Source organism: Nerophis lumbriciformis, linkage group LG15, assembly GCF_033978685.3.
Source record: "Nerophis lumbriciformis linkage group LG15, RoL_Nlum_v2.1, whole genome shotgun sequence".
NCBI lineage: Eukaryota > Metazoa > Chordata > Actinopteri > Syngnathiformes > Syngnathidae > Nerophis > Nerophis lumbriciformis.
The window spans coordinates 11,155,001-11,172,914 of NC_084562.2; the positions used below are offsets into that span (position 1 = coordinate 11,155,001).

General features: G+C 39.4%; 1 protein-coding gene across 3 annotated transcripts in view; it reads left to right on the plus strand.

Moving 5' to 3' along the window:
* The window catches only part of tspan4a (tetraspanin 4a), a 456,166-nt gene that overhangs the window by 302,643 nt on the left and 135,609 nt on the right, over positions 1–17,914 (plus strand). The window lies entirely within an intron of this gene.

The following is a 17,914-nucleotide window of genomic DNA, read 5'->3' on the forward strand; positions in this document are numbered from 1 at the left end:
GCAAATCATACACTGCAAAAACTGAAATCTAAGTAAGATGAATTATCTCAAATAAGGGTGATATTTGCTTATTTTTTGTCTGATTAGATAATTCTTCTCACTAAGCAGATTTTATGTTAGAGCAGTGGTTCTTAACCTTGTTGGAGGTACCGAACCCCACCAGTTTCATATGCGCATTCATCGAACCCTTCTTTAGTGAAAAATAAAATGTTTTTTTTTTTTAATTCAAGAAAAAGTCATATGTTTTTTTACTGGTGCATGAACATCACCCTGTTCAAAGAACAAAACCAACACAGTGCATGAACTCACAACAAATTACACACCTTACACACATTATCATGAATTGATTAACGTGGACCCCGACTTAAACAAGTTGAAAAACTTATTCGGGTGTTACCATTTAGTGGTCAATTGTACGGATTATGTACTGTACTGTGTATTCTCTTCCTTTGCAATCTGCTAGTAAAAGTTTCAATCAATCAATCAAAAAACCTGCAAATCAGATGGAAAATTAGAGGGAACATTGATTGGGGGTATCCATAATACATCGATGGGGAGAAGTTTTTATTTACACGATAATTCGGATGTGTCTTTACCTCCGTGACGGAGGCTCCGCCGAACCCCTGAGGCCGACTCACCGAACCCCTATGGTTCGATCGAACCTAGGTTAAGAACCACTGTGTTAGAGTGTTTCACTTGTTTTAAGGGTTTTGGTCCGAAATAATCTCAGTAAGATATTACAGTTTGTAGCCGAGATTTTATGACCTATATTGAGTAAAACATGCTTGAAACTAGAATATCAACTCATGCAAAGCTGTGTCATTAACACTCACAAGAATAAAACTACTTTTTTAAAGTAATAATTTCTTACTTCAAGCATGAAAAAAAATCATGATGCCGAGCGCATATCATTATGTCAAGATAACGGCACTAGCATTTGCTTAATTTAAGAATATTTTTCAACATATTGAGCAAAAAGGTCGATTTTTTTTTTCTACCAAGAAAAGTGCACTTGTTTTTAGTGAGAATATACTTATTTTAAGGTATTTTGGGGTTCATTGAGGTTAGCTACTTTTACTTGTTTTGGAAAGTCTTGACAAGCCGAATTTTCTTGTTCTATTGGCAGATAATTTTGATAGTTCAAGTAAAATACCCCTAATTTTTGTATTTTTTTTTTCTTTTTTTTGAACACTGACTTTTTGCAGTGTAATGTTGTTGTTTTTTTACACTTACATGTTGCGGTTAATAGTATTCTATCTTTATTTGTCGTTATTTATATTTTCTGAATAAATTATGTGATAATGTTCATCAGTCAACTAAGTGGTGTTCATTTTTTAATCTATCAAGATAAAAAAAAATGATATAAAAATCTAATTACAAAGTGTTATTTATGTAGTTTGCCCATTTTCCTCGACCGGTGCGCTAACATCATGTGATTTATTTTTTTGTACATATGTAGCATCATCTACAAAGATACAAAGAATTGCTATTGCGACATCTAGTGGACACATTCAGAACAGCAGTTTCTTTCATTCAAAAATTCCAGGTTAATTTTTATACATAGCAAATTCAACCCGCGGGCCGGATAAAACCTGTTCGCGAGCCTGATCCAGCCCTCGGGCCGTACGTTTGACACCCCTGATTTAGGTCCTAAATTTAAATCAAGTATTTTCATGATTTAAAAAAAAAAAAACTCAGTTCTTTGATTCTTTTTTTTTTCCCTGAATGTCCAGAAGGGGTGCCTCAAGGCTCTGTTTCAGGGTTACTAATGTTTTCCTTACACACCAATGATTTGACAGTCATCTACTAAAACTTCTCTTTCAGTTGATCACAAATTGCAAAATCTACAGTCCCATTAATATGTACACTCTTGCTAACATTAAATAAGTGTTAAATCTCAAAAAATCGAAATATATGATCTTCACAAAAAAACTTCCTGTTTATTCGAATAAACGTAGTATAACATTTTTTGATGCGACTCATGTGGATTAGAATTGAACAAATGTTACAGTACATGTATCCCCGAGTAGAGGATTAATGCAGTGGTCTCTTCCCACATCTCGCTTCAAATATTGCCACTTCAGATTTTTTTAGATTTTTTAAAGCATATTCTACATATTTTTGGCCTAAATAAAGTGTTAAATTAAGTCCTATGCATGTCGTATATTAGGGGTGCCCACACATTTTCTGCAGGTGAGCTACTTTTAAATTGACCAAGTCTCGGGGATCTACCTCATTCATATATATAATTTATATTTATTTATTTATGAAAAATAAGTTTTTGTTAACAAGTTAAAGGTGCTTAATGATAATACAAGTATGTTTAACACACATAGATTATTTTCTTTCATGAAGACAAGAATATAAATTGGTGTATGCATAAAAAAATCCGGAAGCCCACCACCAGCAGAAAACGTTAAAAAATGAAACTCCACCAGGTCGTTGTGCCTTATTTTGAGTTTGTTGGTGTTTTCCTGTATGTAGTGCTTTAATTCCTGTCTTGCGCTGTTATTTTGGTGGCCTTTCCTGTTTTGTTGGTGTTTTCCTGTCGCAGTTTCATGTCTTCCTTTGAGCGCTATTCCGCGCACCTGTTTTGTGTTAGCAAGCAAGGCTATTTAGCTTGTTGCTATCCTTCTTTGTGTGGACATTGTTGATTGTCATGTCATGTACGGATGTACGCCGTAAGTTTTTGCTGTCGTCCAGCATTCTGTTTCTGTTTACTTTGTAGCCAGTTCAGTTTTACTTTCGTTTTTGCATAGCCATTGCCTTTTCCTTTCCCTTTCGTTCTTTTTTTGGTTTAAGCATTACATCCCTTTTTTACCTGCACGCTGCCTCCCGCTGTGGTCTGCATATTGGGATCACAACAAACCATCCTCATCTCACCCGACACATTCCGACTTTTACAAAGCAATTAACTACCTGCTGCTGCCTACTGACATGGAGTATTACGTTGTTACCCTGCCGAGTTCTGCACAGCACAGACACTAAGCAACGGCACATTATTTGCAGATTATAATTACTGATTTGCAAAAAATATTTTTTTGGACCAATTAGGTGAAATTGCATAATTTCCCACGGCACGCCCGACATTGTCCTCCACAAAGTATATTTGCATTCAGTCATATCATTTTCTTTTTGTCACTCAAAAAAATACAGAGGACATGACTAGAGATGTCCGATATTATCGGTCGATAAATGCGTTAAAATGTAATATCGGAAATGATCGGTATCGGGTTTTTTTATTATCGGTATTGTTTTTTTGTTTTTTTTAATTAAATCAACATAAAAAACACAAGATACACTTACAATTAGTGCACCAACCCAAAAAACCTTCCTCCCCCATTTACACTCATTCACACTCATTCACACAAAAGGGTTGTTTCTTTCTGTTATTAATATTCTGGTTCCTACATTATATATCAATATATATCAATACAGTCTGCAAGGGATACAGTCCGTAAGCACACATGATTGTGCGTGCTGCTGGTCCACTAATAGTGCTAACCTTGAACAGTTAATTTTACTCATTTTCATTAATTATTAGTTTCTATGAAACTGTTTTTATATTGTTTTACTTTATTTTTTATTCAAGAAAATGCTTTTAATTTATTTATCTTATTTTATTTTATTTTTATTTTTTTAAAGTACCTCATCTTCACCATACCTAGTTGTCCAAATTAGGCATAATAATGTGTTAATTCCACGACTGTATATATCGGTTGATATCTGTATGGGTTGATATCGGTATCGGTCATTAAAGAGTTGGACAATATCGGAATATCGGATATCGGCAAAAAGCCATTATCGGACATCCCTAGACATGACCTATGTGCATACTTGCCAACCTTGAGACCTCCGATTTCGGGAGGTGGGGGGTGGGGGGCGTGGTTGGGGGTGGGACGGGGGCGTGGTTGAGGGCGGGGGTGTGGTTAAGAGGGGAGGAGTATATTGACAGCTAGAATTCACCAAGTCAAGTATTTCATACATATATATATATATATATATATATATATATATATATATATATATATATATATATATATATATATATATATATATATACATATATATATATATATATATATATATATATATATATATATATATATATACATATACATATACATATACATATATATACACATATATATATATATATGTATATATATATATATATATATATATATATATATATATATATATATATATATATATATATATATATATATATATATATACACATCCTGAAAATATGCAAACAAAACTGTGTTTAGATAATTGATACTTCAAACTTGCATAAATAAATCTTAAGGAATATAACAAAACTTGGCTTCTGAGAGCTTCAAAATGTAATGAATAAAATGCTAAAGTTGTTGATTAACAAGCAATTATTTTAATAATTAAATATGGTCATTTTAAATGAATTATTATGATCATTTAAAATTAATTATTTCCAATATGTTTATTTTAATGTATAATTATATGGCTGGATGTAATAATGAGTCAGAAAAAATACAAATAAAAATACAATTAATTTTGATGTTTTTAGCAAAATATAGTAAAAATGTATTTATTTATTTATTTTAAATTAATAAACATATTTATTTTTAGGTAAGATAAACATAATAATACAATTTATCTCTAGTCTGGATGATTTAGTTTCTTGTCACCCTGTTGTCCTCCCGTCATAAAAAAAAGGCTGTCCTCACTCAGGTCCACATGGAGCTGGAGGGGGCGTGGCCTCCAGCTCCGGCTGAAAATCGGGGGATTTTCGGGAGGATATTTGTCCCGGGAGGTTTTCGGGAGAGGCGCTGAATTTCGGGAGTCTTCCGGAAAATTCGGGAGGGTTGGCAAGTATGCCTCTGTGTCTTCAATGGTAGTTACGGATGAGTAAGAGCAATGACCTGGATGAATGAGAATATTCACAGACTTTAAAATAAACCGAAGTCTTCATTAGCATCCCTTTACAAATACATCTTGTCTTCTTCAGAACTATATGGAGCAGATAGTACAAACTGCATTTTCATCAGCTCTGGAGATATCATTTATACACATGCTTCCCCCATCTACATTAAAACCACTTGATACGGTTTATCAGGCAGCTATTAGATTTATCTCTGGCAATGAGTTGATGACTCACCACTGTCATTTGCTGCTGTTCTGAATTTAGAAGGCCTTTATTTCATATTTGACCTGTGTATTTAACCCCCTTGCTCGGCTTTAAGGCACTGTATCAAGTTTCTCCACACACGTGCTTACAAACTATTTTCATATCCCTGACCATGAATGTGTCTTTTCAATCTGTCCAGTCTATTATGCATCATCTTGGCAATCCTATTGATTGTGTGAGATTAGGAGGCATGGAGGGAATGCATATCCCCCCCCCTCCCAATATGTCTGGCTTAGTGCATCCAAGTCAAATATGTCTTCTGTGACTAATGCCTTGAGGTGTGATGCCCAAACACAATTATGTTGATGCGATTTGGTGATGCCGGATTGCTTTTTTCACAGTCAGGGGGAACATCACATCACAAACACCACAATCTTTATAAACATGATGCTGACCATTAGCAATAATGGAATCCCGGATGATAAGGAAAGCGTCAGTTATCCAATGATTTTTTTGTTCTTCTTTTTAACCATTTTCTCAGTAATTGGCTATTAAAAAATGAATAGGCTGTGTGTGGGAGTGCTAGTAAGAGATCTGTCATTATGGAGTAATTTGTTCATAGACCTCCTGTGTGTCATGTCTGTGTGATCATGTTTTGTTTTAGTCATGTTCGGTTTTGTTTTTGAACTTTTTGTGCACTTTTGTTTTGTTTTGTCACCATAGCAACCATTAGTTTTCACCTGTCACGTCACACACCTGTTTCACGTTTTGAGTCACGCACCTGCTTTCACTAATCATGTCTATAGTATTTAAGTTCATTGTTTTCAGTTTGTCGTTCTGACGACATCCCACATTTATGCTCTGCACATTCCTGACACTTTTTTCATGTCCATCGTTCATGCTGCTCCTTTTGTCCATGCCAAGTAAGTTTTGTTTATTAATGCCACAGTTAGTGTTTTTTGTTGTTCATAGTTTCTGCCTTTGTGCAAGTATTTGTTTTCATAGCCAAGTTGTTTCTCCGCCACTGTGCGCGCTTTTGGTTTGTACTTTTTTTTGATAAAATTAAATAAATCATGTACTTACATTCCCGTCTCACCCGAGCCAACTTTCCGTTGCATCCCGGAAAAGCAAACATCCAGGATCAAGTCATGACACTGTGTAATTGGACTGTGTGTAAAAGAACAATGAGTGAAACATGTAAAGTTCAGCTATGCTTAAAAAGACTGCAAAGTCTTTGGATTTGACCACAAGGGTGTCACGGTCGCGGACAACTTGCCGTTGGAGAAATTGCAAGCCGACGTTTGCCTCTAACTTTGGTAGCCAACCGGAATCCGGTAATTAGATACACATGAGCTCCCCCGCGACCCCGAACGGGACAAGCGGAAGAAAATGGATGGATGGATGGATTTATCCAATGTTCCCTCTAATTTTTAAATGTGTGTGAGCAAACGCACCAACACCCTGAGCATTCAGTGGAACACAGACGTACACACTGTGGTCATACCAGCAGCACATTTGTCTCAAACCTGACATAACAATTTAAATGTCTTATTATTATAATCAAGTGACTAGTCAATTTCAAGAGATTATTTTCTATTATATGTGATTTGGCCCACTTAGATATTCAGCTATGCACTATAGTATTTTATACCTGGGTGGGGGACCTGCTTTGGAAAGATTGTGTACCCCTTTCAGAGATCACATTTAGTTCCCCTTAAAACATTCACATGTTGCATGAGATGAAGTGTTTATTAACTTTCTGTCCGTAAAATATATTTTTTTTATTAGCAATTATGTAGTCCTGTAACATAATTTCATGATTAATATCCAAAAAATAACATTCTTAACAAATGACAGTAGAATAAGCACACTGATTGAGGAGTCATAGTAAAACGACCTGAAATTTATACTTCACGTGTAGTGTTGGAGTTGTCCAACTTTTTGTGTGGCCATAAACGCACCAGTGGCTAATTGCCATAGTGAATGTGTTGGGGCAGATGCGAGAGAGAGCAAGCGGCTGCTGTTGATATAACATATGACAAAGAGTTGCTTTTGGCTTGGTTTGTACAATAGACAACGACCAGTTTTGCGAGATAAAAGTATTTTACACAATGTTTTGGTGTGGTTATGGCCGACAAACAATTTCGCTAAATAAAGGGACCGATGGAATTCCTGTCCTCCTTTAAAGGCCTACTGAAATGCGATTTTCTTATTTAAACGGGGATAGCAGGTCCATTCTATGTCATACTTGATCATTTCGCGATATTGCCATATTTTTGCTGAAAGGATTTAGTAGAGAACATCGACGATAAAGTTCGCAACTTTTGGTCGCTGATAAAAAAGCCTTGCCTGTACCGGAAGTAGCAGACGAGTAGCGTGACGTCACAGGTTGTGGAGCTCCTCACATCTGCACATTGTTTACAATCATGGCCACCAGCAGCGAGAGCGATTCGGACCAAGAAAGCGACGATTTCCCCATTAATTTGAGCGAGGATGAAAGATTCGTGGATGAGGAAAGTGAGAGTGAAGGACTAGAGAGCAGTGGGAGCGATTCAGATAGGGAAGATGCTGTGAGAGGCGGGTGGGACCTGATATTCAGCTGGAAATGACTAAAACAGTAAATAAACACAAGACATATATATACTCTATTAGCCACAACACAACCAGGCTTATATTTAATATGCCACAAATTAATCCCGCATAACAAACACCTCCCCCCTCCCGTCCATATAACCCACAAATACAACTCAAACACCTGCACAACACACTCAATCCCACAGCCCAAAGTACCGTTCACCTCCCCAAAGTTCATACAGCACATATATTTCCCCAAAGTCCCCAAAGTTACGTACGTGACATGCACATAGCGGCACGCACGTACGGGCAAGCAATCAAATGTTTGGAAGCCGCAGCTGCATGCGTACTCACGGTACCGCGTCTGCGCATCCAACTCAAAGTCCTCCTGGTAAGAGTCTCTGTTGTCCCAGTCCTCCACAGGCCAATGGTAAAGCTTGACTGTCATCTTTCGGGAATGTAAACAATGAAACACCGGCTGTGTGTGTGTTGCTGCAGCCGCCCGCAATACACCGCTTCCCACCTACAGCTTTCTTCTTTGCTGTCTCCATTGTTCATTGAACAAATTGCAAAAGATTCACCAACACAGATGTCCAGAATACTGTGGAATTTTGCGATGAAAACAGACGACTTAATAGCTGGCCACAATGCTGTCCCAAAATGTCCTCTACAATCCGTGACGTCACGTGCCGGCGTCATCATACCGAGACGTTTTCAGCAGGATATTTTGCGCGAAATTTAAAATTGCACTTTAGTAAGCTAACCCGGCCGTATTGGCATGTGTTGCAATGTTAAGATTTCATTATTGATATATAAACTATCAGACTACGTGGTCGGTAGTAGTGGGTTTCAGTAGGCCTTTAAGTGTCTCCACAGATGTTACAATTGGGGCGGTTTGGCGTAGTGGGTAGAGCAACTGTGCCAGAAACCTGAGGGTTGCAGGTTCGCTCCCCGCCTCTTACCATCCAAAAATCGCTGCCGTTGTGTCCTTGGGCGGGACACTTCACCCTTTGCCCCCGGTGCCACTCACACTGGTGAACTGAATGATGAATCGGAGGGGTGGTCGGAGCAAATTGCAGTCACGCTTCCGTCAGTCTACCCCAGGGCAGCTGTGGCTATGAAAGTAGCTTACCACCACCAGGTGTGAATGATTGATGGGTTCTACATGTAAAGCGACTTTGGGTACTTAGAAAAGCGCTATATAAGTCCCAGTTATTATTATTATTATTACAATAATTTAAGTGTTGACAAACATTGTTTTGTCTGTTGTGGCTGCCTTTCGTCACCTGTTACTCACAGTTGCATTGCAAAATCTTACAAAACAAACGATTTGTTTATTTTGTTTAGAGTGGGATTTGATTTTTTGCGCGGCATATATTTGCTGTGCGCAGAGGACGCGTGAGCAGTGCGCAATTGCGCAGGTGCGCACCTTAGAGGGAACATTGGATGTATCTATAATTGTGCCTACAAAGGAAGGACTTTGTTCTGTGTTGTTGTGAGAATTGAAACAAGTTCATAAAAAACATCCATCCATGTTACGTACGGCGGGGGAAGGAGACGACACCGCAGTTCAATAGCTTTATTGAAGCTGATGATGAATGTGTGGGATGTGTATGCTACTCTAAGTGTGTGGTGCAAAACGATGTGTAGAATTAGCAATGTAAATGCTACCAGAGTTTGTTGTATGTGCGTGTTGGATGACTCCTTCGTCAGACCAGAGGGACAAGGCAAGAAGGCAGTCCGTGGGCAAGCAAGCGGTCGGGGGCTGGAGAGAAGCAGCGAGGTCCGTGTCCAAGCAGGGGTCGAGGATCTAGGGAGGCAGTCCAGAATCCAGAGGGAAGTCGAGGCACACAGCTCGATCACGGGGAACAGGAAAGGCACTGCGGGGAACACAAAGGACATAAGACATGGGAAACAGGGAAGTCACAGAGAGAGAGCAAGTACGCGGAAGGGAAGCTAGAGACGGGATGCTTACTACGAGAGTGAACTACGTTCCGGCACTGGATCTTTGGGTTCGCTGGTCTTTAAGCTGCTTGTCTTCATTAGTCCCAGGTGCGCATATTACCGATTGCCTGCAGCTTTACCGGTGCGGCCAGAGCGAGCAGGGGCGTGTCCTGGCGCGCTTCCAGCGGAAGTGCCAGTCGAGCATGCAGCAGAAGGCATGAGGGATTGTGCATGCGCCTTGACAATCCATCCATCCATTTTCTACCGCTAGTTCCGTTCGGGGTCGCGGGGGTGCAGGAGTCTATCTCAGCTGCACACGGGCGGAAGGCATGGTACACCCTGGACAAGTCGCCACCTCATCGCAGGGCCAACACATATAGACAGACAACATTCACACTCACATTCACACACGAGGGCCAATTTAGTGTTGCCAATCAACCTATCCCCAGGTGCATGTCTTTGGAGGTGGGAGGAAGCCGGAGTACGCGGAGGGAACCCATGCAGTCACGGAGTGAACATGCAAACTCCACACAGAAAGATCCCGAGCCCAGGATCGAACCCAGGACCTTCGTATTGTGAGGCACACACACACTAACCCCAAATGTCAATGAAAATATTGACCGAGGCCTTATGAGAATCTGACAAACGTATTCCAAGTCCGTTCCTGCTCTGTCATATATAATGCCAAATGAATTAAAATTAATAACCCAATTATTCTACGCGTTTGACTTTTGTGGCAGAAGCTACATGTTCGATCTCCGGCCATGGTTACGTCAAGAAGCATAACATGAGAGATGTATTATTGTTTGTTTATTGCAACATTAATGATTTAATATCTATTATTATAGTAAGCGGGCAGCACGGTGAAACAGGGGTTAATGCATGTGCCTCACAATAAGGAGGTCCCGGGTTCGATCCCTTGGGTTCAATCCCCGGGCTTGGGGTCTTCTGTATGGAGTTTGCATGTTCTTCCCGTGACTGCGTGGGTTCCCTCCGGGTACTCCGGCTTCCTCCCACCTCCAAAGACATGCACCTGGGGATAGGTTGATTGGCAACACTGAGTTGACCCTAGTGTGTGAATGTGAGTGTGAATGTTGTCTACCTGTGTTGGCCCTGCGATGAGGTGGCGACTTGTCCAGGATGTACCCCGCCTTCCGCCCGAATGCAGCTGAGATAGGCTCCAGCACCCCCCGCCACCGTGAGAGGGACAAGCGGTAAAAAATGGATGGATGAATGGATATTATAGTATGCATACTGAAATATATGCATATTATTGGCAAATTACAATGTGAAAGACAACCAACTACCATACAATGAATTCAAGAGTACACATTGAAACTGTAAGGATGTGTGAATGTATGAAATTATTTAGGAAATGGTTTTGTATGTGGGCATATTGTCTCGCCTCATGCCATCCCATCTCGCCCCATGGCCTCCCGCCTGCTCTGATGTCTATAACATGTTGTTTAGTGTATAGACTTTTTTAATGTTTTGTAAATAAAGAGAGAAACAACAGTTGGAAACATTGAAGGGGACCTATGAGAATTGTTCTCTTTTTTGACTCGTAAATGTTGTTAAAATGTTGGATACTCGTGTTAAACAACGCCAAAGTGTAAGTTCATAAGTTTAATGCATTTAGATGTGAGGCTGCAAGTAGTTTTGAACGCCTTTGGATGCTGTTTTGCAGTTTATTCTTAACTTATGTGGGCATTTTAGTACATGCTCTGTCAGCCCCCTAACCCCGCCGGAAGCCTCCTGTGTCATATCATCTCGCCCCATGCCCTCCTGCCTGCTCTGATGTCTAAAAAATGTTGTTCAGTTTATGGACTTTTATAATGTTTTGTAACTAAAGAGCGAAACAACAGTTGAAAACATTAAAGGGGGCTTATGAGAAATGTTCTCTTTTCTGACTCAAAAATCAATCAATCAATCTTTATTTATATAGCCCTAAATCACAAGTGTCTCAAAGGGCTGCACAAGCCACAACGACATCCTCGGTACAAAGCCCACATACGGGCAAGGAAAAACTCACCCCAGTGGGACGTCGATGTGAATGACTATGAGAAACCTTGGAGAGGACCGCATATGTGGGTAACCCCCCCCCCCTCTAGGAAAAAATGTTGATACAATGTGGGATACCTGTGTTAAACAACGGCAAAGTGTTAAATCATAAGGTTCATGCGTTTAGATGTGATGCTGCAAGCAGTTTTGAACGTCTTTGGATGCTGTTTTGCAGTTTATTCTTGACTTATGTGGGCATTTTAGTACATGCTCTGTCAGCCCTTTACCCCGCCGGAAGCCTTCTGTGTCATATCGTCTCGCCCCATGCCCTCCCGCCTGCTCTGATGTCTATAAAATGTTGTTCAGTTTATGGACATTTATAATGTTTTGTAACTAAATGGTGAAACAACAGTTGAAAACATTGAAGGAGACCTCTGAGAATTGTTCTCTTTTCTGACTCAAAAATGTTGTTACAATGTCGGATACTTGTGTTAAACAACGGCAACGTGTTAAATCATAAGGGTCATGCGTTTAGATGTGATGCTGCTGTCAGGACTTGGACTATGGAGTTTTTGTTTTCCCAAGATGCAAGAGAATTTGGATCGGACATGGCTTGAAGGTGAGTACATGATTTATTTATTACTATCAAAAAAAGGAATAAACGAAAAGTGCGCACAATGGCGGAGGTAAAAAAACTTGGCGAATGAAAACAAAACTTGCACAAAGGCAGAAACTGAACACGAAATAACAAAACACTTACTGTGGCATGGGACCGTGAACAGGGCTTGAAACGAGAGGATAGCAGGGTTAGAAAGGATATGACACCAGGACGAACAACAGAAAATGAAAAGCTTAAATAACACAGACATGATTAACAACAGGTGCGTGACTCAAAACAGGTGCGTGACATGACAGGTGAAACTAATGGGTAACTATGGTGACAAAACAAAACAAAAGTGCACAAAAAGTCCAAAAACAAAACCGAACATTACTAAAACAAAACATGAGCACACAGAAATGACAGCTGCAAGCAGTTTTGAACGTCTTTGGATGCTGTTTTGCAGTTTATTCTTGACTTATGTGGGCATTTTAGTACATGCTCTGTCAGCCCTTTACCCCGCCGGAAGCCTTCTGTGTCATATCATCTCGCCCCATGCCCTCGCGCCTGCTCTGATGTCTATAAAATGTTGTTCAGTTTATGGACTTTTATAATGTTTTGTAACTAAATGGTGAAACAACAGTTGAAAACATTGAAGGGGACCTATGAGAATTGTTCTCTTTTCTGACTCAAAAATTTTGTTACAATGTCGGATACTTGTGTTAAACAACAGCAAAGTGTTAAATCATAAGGTTCATGCGTTTAGATGTGATGCTGCAAGCAGTTTTGAACGTCTTTGGATGCTGTTTTGCAGTTTATTCTTGACTTATGTGGGCATTTTAGTACATGCTCTGTCAGCCCTTTACCCTGCCGGAAGCCTTCTGTGTCATATCGTCTCGCCCCATGCCCTCCCGCCTGCTCTGATGTCTATAAAATGTTGTTCAGTTTATGGACTTTTATAATGTTTTGTAACTAAATGGTGAAACAACAGTTGAAAACATTGAAGGGGACCTATGAGAATTGTTCTCTTTTCTGACTCAAAAATGTTGTTACAATGTCGGATACTTGTGTTAAACAACGGCAAAGTGTTAAATCATAAGGTTCATGCATTTAGATGTGATGCTGCAAGCAGTTTTTAACGGCTTTGGATGCTGTTTTGCAGTTTATTCTTAACTTATGTGGGAATTTTAGTACATGCTCTGTCAGCCCCCTACCCCGCCGGAAGCCTTCTGTGTCATATCGTCTCGCCCCATGCCCTCCCGCCTGCTCTGATGTCTATAAAATGTTGTTCAGTTTATGGACTTTTAGAATGTTTTGTAACTAAAGGGAGAAATAACAGTTGAAAACATTGAAGGGGACCTATGAGAATTGTTCATATCATCTCGCCTCATGCCCTCCCGTCTCGCCCCATGCCCTCCCGCCTGCTCTGTGTCTATAAAATAAACTTGTTCATGTTTATTTGTCTACAACAGGACTGTTCTGTTAACTTCGGCCAGGACGAAGTTGGATTACCACTAAACAGCTGCTGAAAGACGGTGCCATTGCAACATTATACTAATCGGTCATGTTAGAAAGCTGCATGTCACAATTCATCAGCGCCCTGTTTATTTCGTGTAAGAGCGGTTTTCAGTGTACTTACACAGAGTTAAGGTGATAATTTCAATCAAGCTATGTTGGGCTTATCACATAAATATTGACACGGTTAACATTTTATTTTCATCTAATAATGGCATGGGCACACTGCTTATTTGTTGCACCTGTGTCTTGCCCTGGCCCTTGTTTCCTCCAATCAACTCTCCCCTTCCTCTGGCGACTAATCCAAGTGTATTCAGTTGTCAAATGTCGTTTGTGAGGAGTTCTGCTCCGAGCCAGTCATTACCTTCATGATCCTACTTTTTTTCCCCCTTTTTAAATATTTGTTACTTCACGTGGTACTTTTGATTCCTGAGTTCCTCCAGTGGTTTGGGAATGCACCTTTTGCCTTCCTCGCAAATGGGTCCATCTCACATCGTTGACTGTGACAGTGCTGTGAGATTTGCTGTGAAGTTTATTTTCGACTGTGTCTGAAGAAAAATAGCGGCGATGTTCGTCTTCAAAATATATATTTCAACTGTGTACGGGGATGGGGTTCATTTGCATCTAAAAATACAGCCCCCACCCCCACAAACAAACCGTTTTACAGTCATAGGCTACTGAGAGAGGGGTTTAAAATGTGACTGTGGAGTCAAATGTACAATAAAATATATCCAGTACATATTTAAATCGACCACAAGGAAGTGTGTTAAAATGTAGATTAGAATCATCATAGATCAGCCTTTAAAGGGAAACTGCACTTATTTTGGAATTTTACCCTACATTCACAAGAACACATTTTTTTAATTTTTTTTAATGCATTCTAACTCGTAAATAAAAACTAGAAAAAGTCAGCTAATAATGGGGGTAATGGGATTGGCTCTATTCCGCCTATAAAGTGCCCTAAAAAAACAAAAAAAAACAAGGTTTATTATACACACTGTAAATATGTATGCAATTTAGTCTGATAAACTGTTCCAAATTGGGGGCGTTGGGTTGTCTCTGGCTCGTCTGACTCCGGTTTCTATGGTAACTGTTCCTCTGCAGGCTTATCTTGATGATCATTGCCACTCGCAAATACCTCACACGGCCATGCCAGGGCTCTGTTGTGTGTCTCTTTATATGTGTTATTTTAGAACTAACCATTTACTGTAATACCTAATGATTTACTAAAATAACTATATGGTAGTTAGAATGCAGAAATATGATGGTAATATCAATATACTTATTTTATTAGGTGTTTTTGTATACTAGCAAAATGTGTACATAGCTTGAAAAATATTAAAATCCTTAACTAACCAGCTATTTTTTTTTAGCTAGCTCACTCGCTAACTATCTAGTTATCTAACTAACTACATAGCTTGCTAAGTAGCTAACTAGCTATTTTTAGTTTTAGATAGCTCACTAGCTAACTGTCTTACTAGCTATCTGTCTATCTCACTAACTATTAGACACAGCTCGCGAGCTAGTACAAAACCCAAAAGTAACAGGCACATTCATAATAACATGTAATAACACTATGTGGTATTTTGATCGTTTTAAGCATACTTATAGAATAATTTCACAGACGCATCTAACGTTTCTTATTCGTACAACAACAACAACAACAACAACAACAACACTACTAATCATGGCAGACTTCATGTGACTTGTCCGGGACAAATTATGATACAGAACCTTATCTGTTTGAGCCTGAATATAAGGTGGATGAGCTCCAAGTTTTAGAAGCTGAGTGATAAGCAGATCCAACAAGTGCTGCTAAATGCTAAACAAGAAGTACAAACTACCAACAGAATAACACAATCACTTACTGTACAACGTCTGCTCTCACTGGGATGCAGACTGATGGGATGTGTATATCTTTCAGTTTAGGTAAAGAATTAATCATGAAGCTCAAGCAGGTAAAAAAAACAAAAAATTTAACAAGCGTATTTGTTTATCTTTTTATGCCATCTTTGGGTATAAGTTGGATGCCAAAGTTGACCAACTTCTCGGTTTATAGCCACATCCTTCAACCATAGAAGGGAGAGGGCATTATTCAACAGCTTGCCGACTCAGTATGCCAATATAGCAGTATAAGCTAGTTACCGCTTTGTGATCAAAGCGCCGTTAAAAATAGTTCCTCCGCGTTAGTGCTTAAAATAACAATATTGCTAATACTTGGTTAATACTCAGGTCACGTGATGTAAATGGAGTATTATTGGCAGTTTTTGAATGTTTTCAGAAGGCTTTATGGGTGCAACCTTTAAGAACGCATTAAAAAAACGTAGGGATTGTGAATGAATGGCTAAAATCCCAAAAAGTACACTTTCCCTTAAAGCTAAAAGAGATACATAGCTGTGTCATCATTTTATGGTCACCGCATTATCTAATAGATGTGATTTAAAAGATAAGGTTATTTCTTACCGTATTTTTCGGACTATAAGGCGCACTTAAAATCCTTTCATTTTCTCAAAAATCGAACCGGTGCGCCTTATGTACAGAATTATTCTGGTTGTGCTTACCGACCTTGAATAAATTCCATCTGGTATATGGTGTAATGATAAGTGGTAGTCACACATAAGAGATACGTGTAGACTGCAATATGACGCCAGTAAACAACACCAAAACTTTAAATGTTCCATTGAACATTACACATGGTACTTAAAAATCTATCAAAATGTTTTAGTATGACTTTGAAGCCGCACCGCTTGATGGATTGTCGGCCCATTACGGCTACCGTAGTCAGAGATATAGGTATTACTATGGTGTGTGTATAAGGACCGCAAAATGGCACCCATTAGTAGACATATTTACTGGCGTTTTGTTTCACAATATTATGCAAAACCAACTTTTCTTACCTTCTGGTACCTGCTGATGTGTAGTCTAGATTTGCATAAATCCTGAAAATGTGCGCAAATCCGCAACTGTAGTCCATGCCAATACCATAGTCGATAAGCTTCTTCTTTTTCATTATTTTCTTGTTATGGGACATTCATCCTCTGTTGTTGCCATTTCTAATATCAAGTAGCGTAAAGGTCTAACTTATATCTTGCTAGGGAAGCGCTAAAAACTACTGGTGTAAAGGGTTTACATAATTCACCCACGGAACTTTAGTTATTAGAGAGTTTTGGTCGGACGGTTTTTCAGTGGACACATTTCCGGCGTTGTTATTGCGACTGTCAGAAAGCGACTTTTGACCAAATAACCACCATTACATGTTATGTTGACCACAAGGAAGTGTTTTCAATTCAGAAAAAAATCATAATATGAGGGGGGCGTGGCTGGGGGCGTGGTTAAGAGGGGAGGAGTATATTTACAGCTAGAATTCACCAAGTCAAGTATTTCATATATATATATAAGAAATACTTAACTTTCAGTGAATTCTAGCTATATATATATATATATATATATAAGAGAAATACTTGAATTTCAGTGTTCATTTATTTACACATATACACACACATCACACTCATCTACTCATTGTTGAGTTAAGGGTTGAATTGTCCATCCTTGTTCTATTCTCTGTCACTATTTTTCTAACCATGCTGAACACCCTCTCTGATGATGCATTCTGCTTCGTCTCCTTGTTGTGTGCGCAGTTGTGCACTCTCTAAAAGCCCTAGATGTTATTGTCACATATGCATGTACAGTAGATGGCAGTATTGTCCTGTTTAAGAGTGTCACAACATTGCTGTTTACGGTAGACAAACTGCTTTACGGTAGACGATAACGTGACTGCTTTTGTTGTGTGTTGTTACCGCGCTGGGAGGACGTTAATGAAACTGCCTAACAATAAACCCACATAAGAAACCAAGAAATCGCCCTCGATCATTCTACAGTTATAACGTGATTGGGCAGGCACGCTGTTTATATTGTGGGAAAGCGGACGTGAAAACAGGCTGTCGACACGTCACTCAGGTCCGCATGGAGCTGGAGGGGTGTGGCCTCCAGCTCCGCCTGAATTTCAGTAGATTTTCGGGAGAAAATTTGTCCCGGGAGGTTTTCGGGAGAGGCGCTGAATTTCGGGAGTCTCCCGGAAAATCCGGGAGGGTTGGCAAGTATGAGCGTGCTATCAGTTAGCATGTGTCACATACCAAATTATATGACTGTAAGGTGTATGGCTGTCTAGAGCA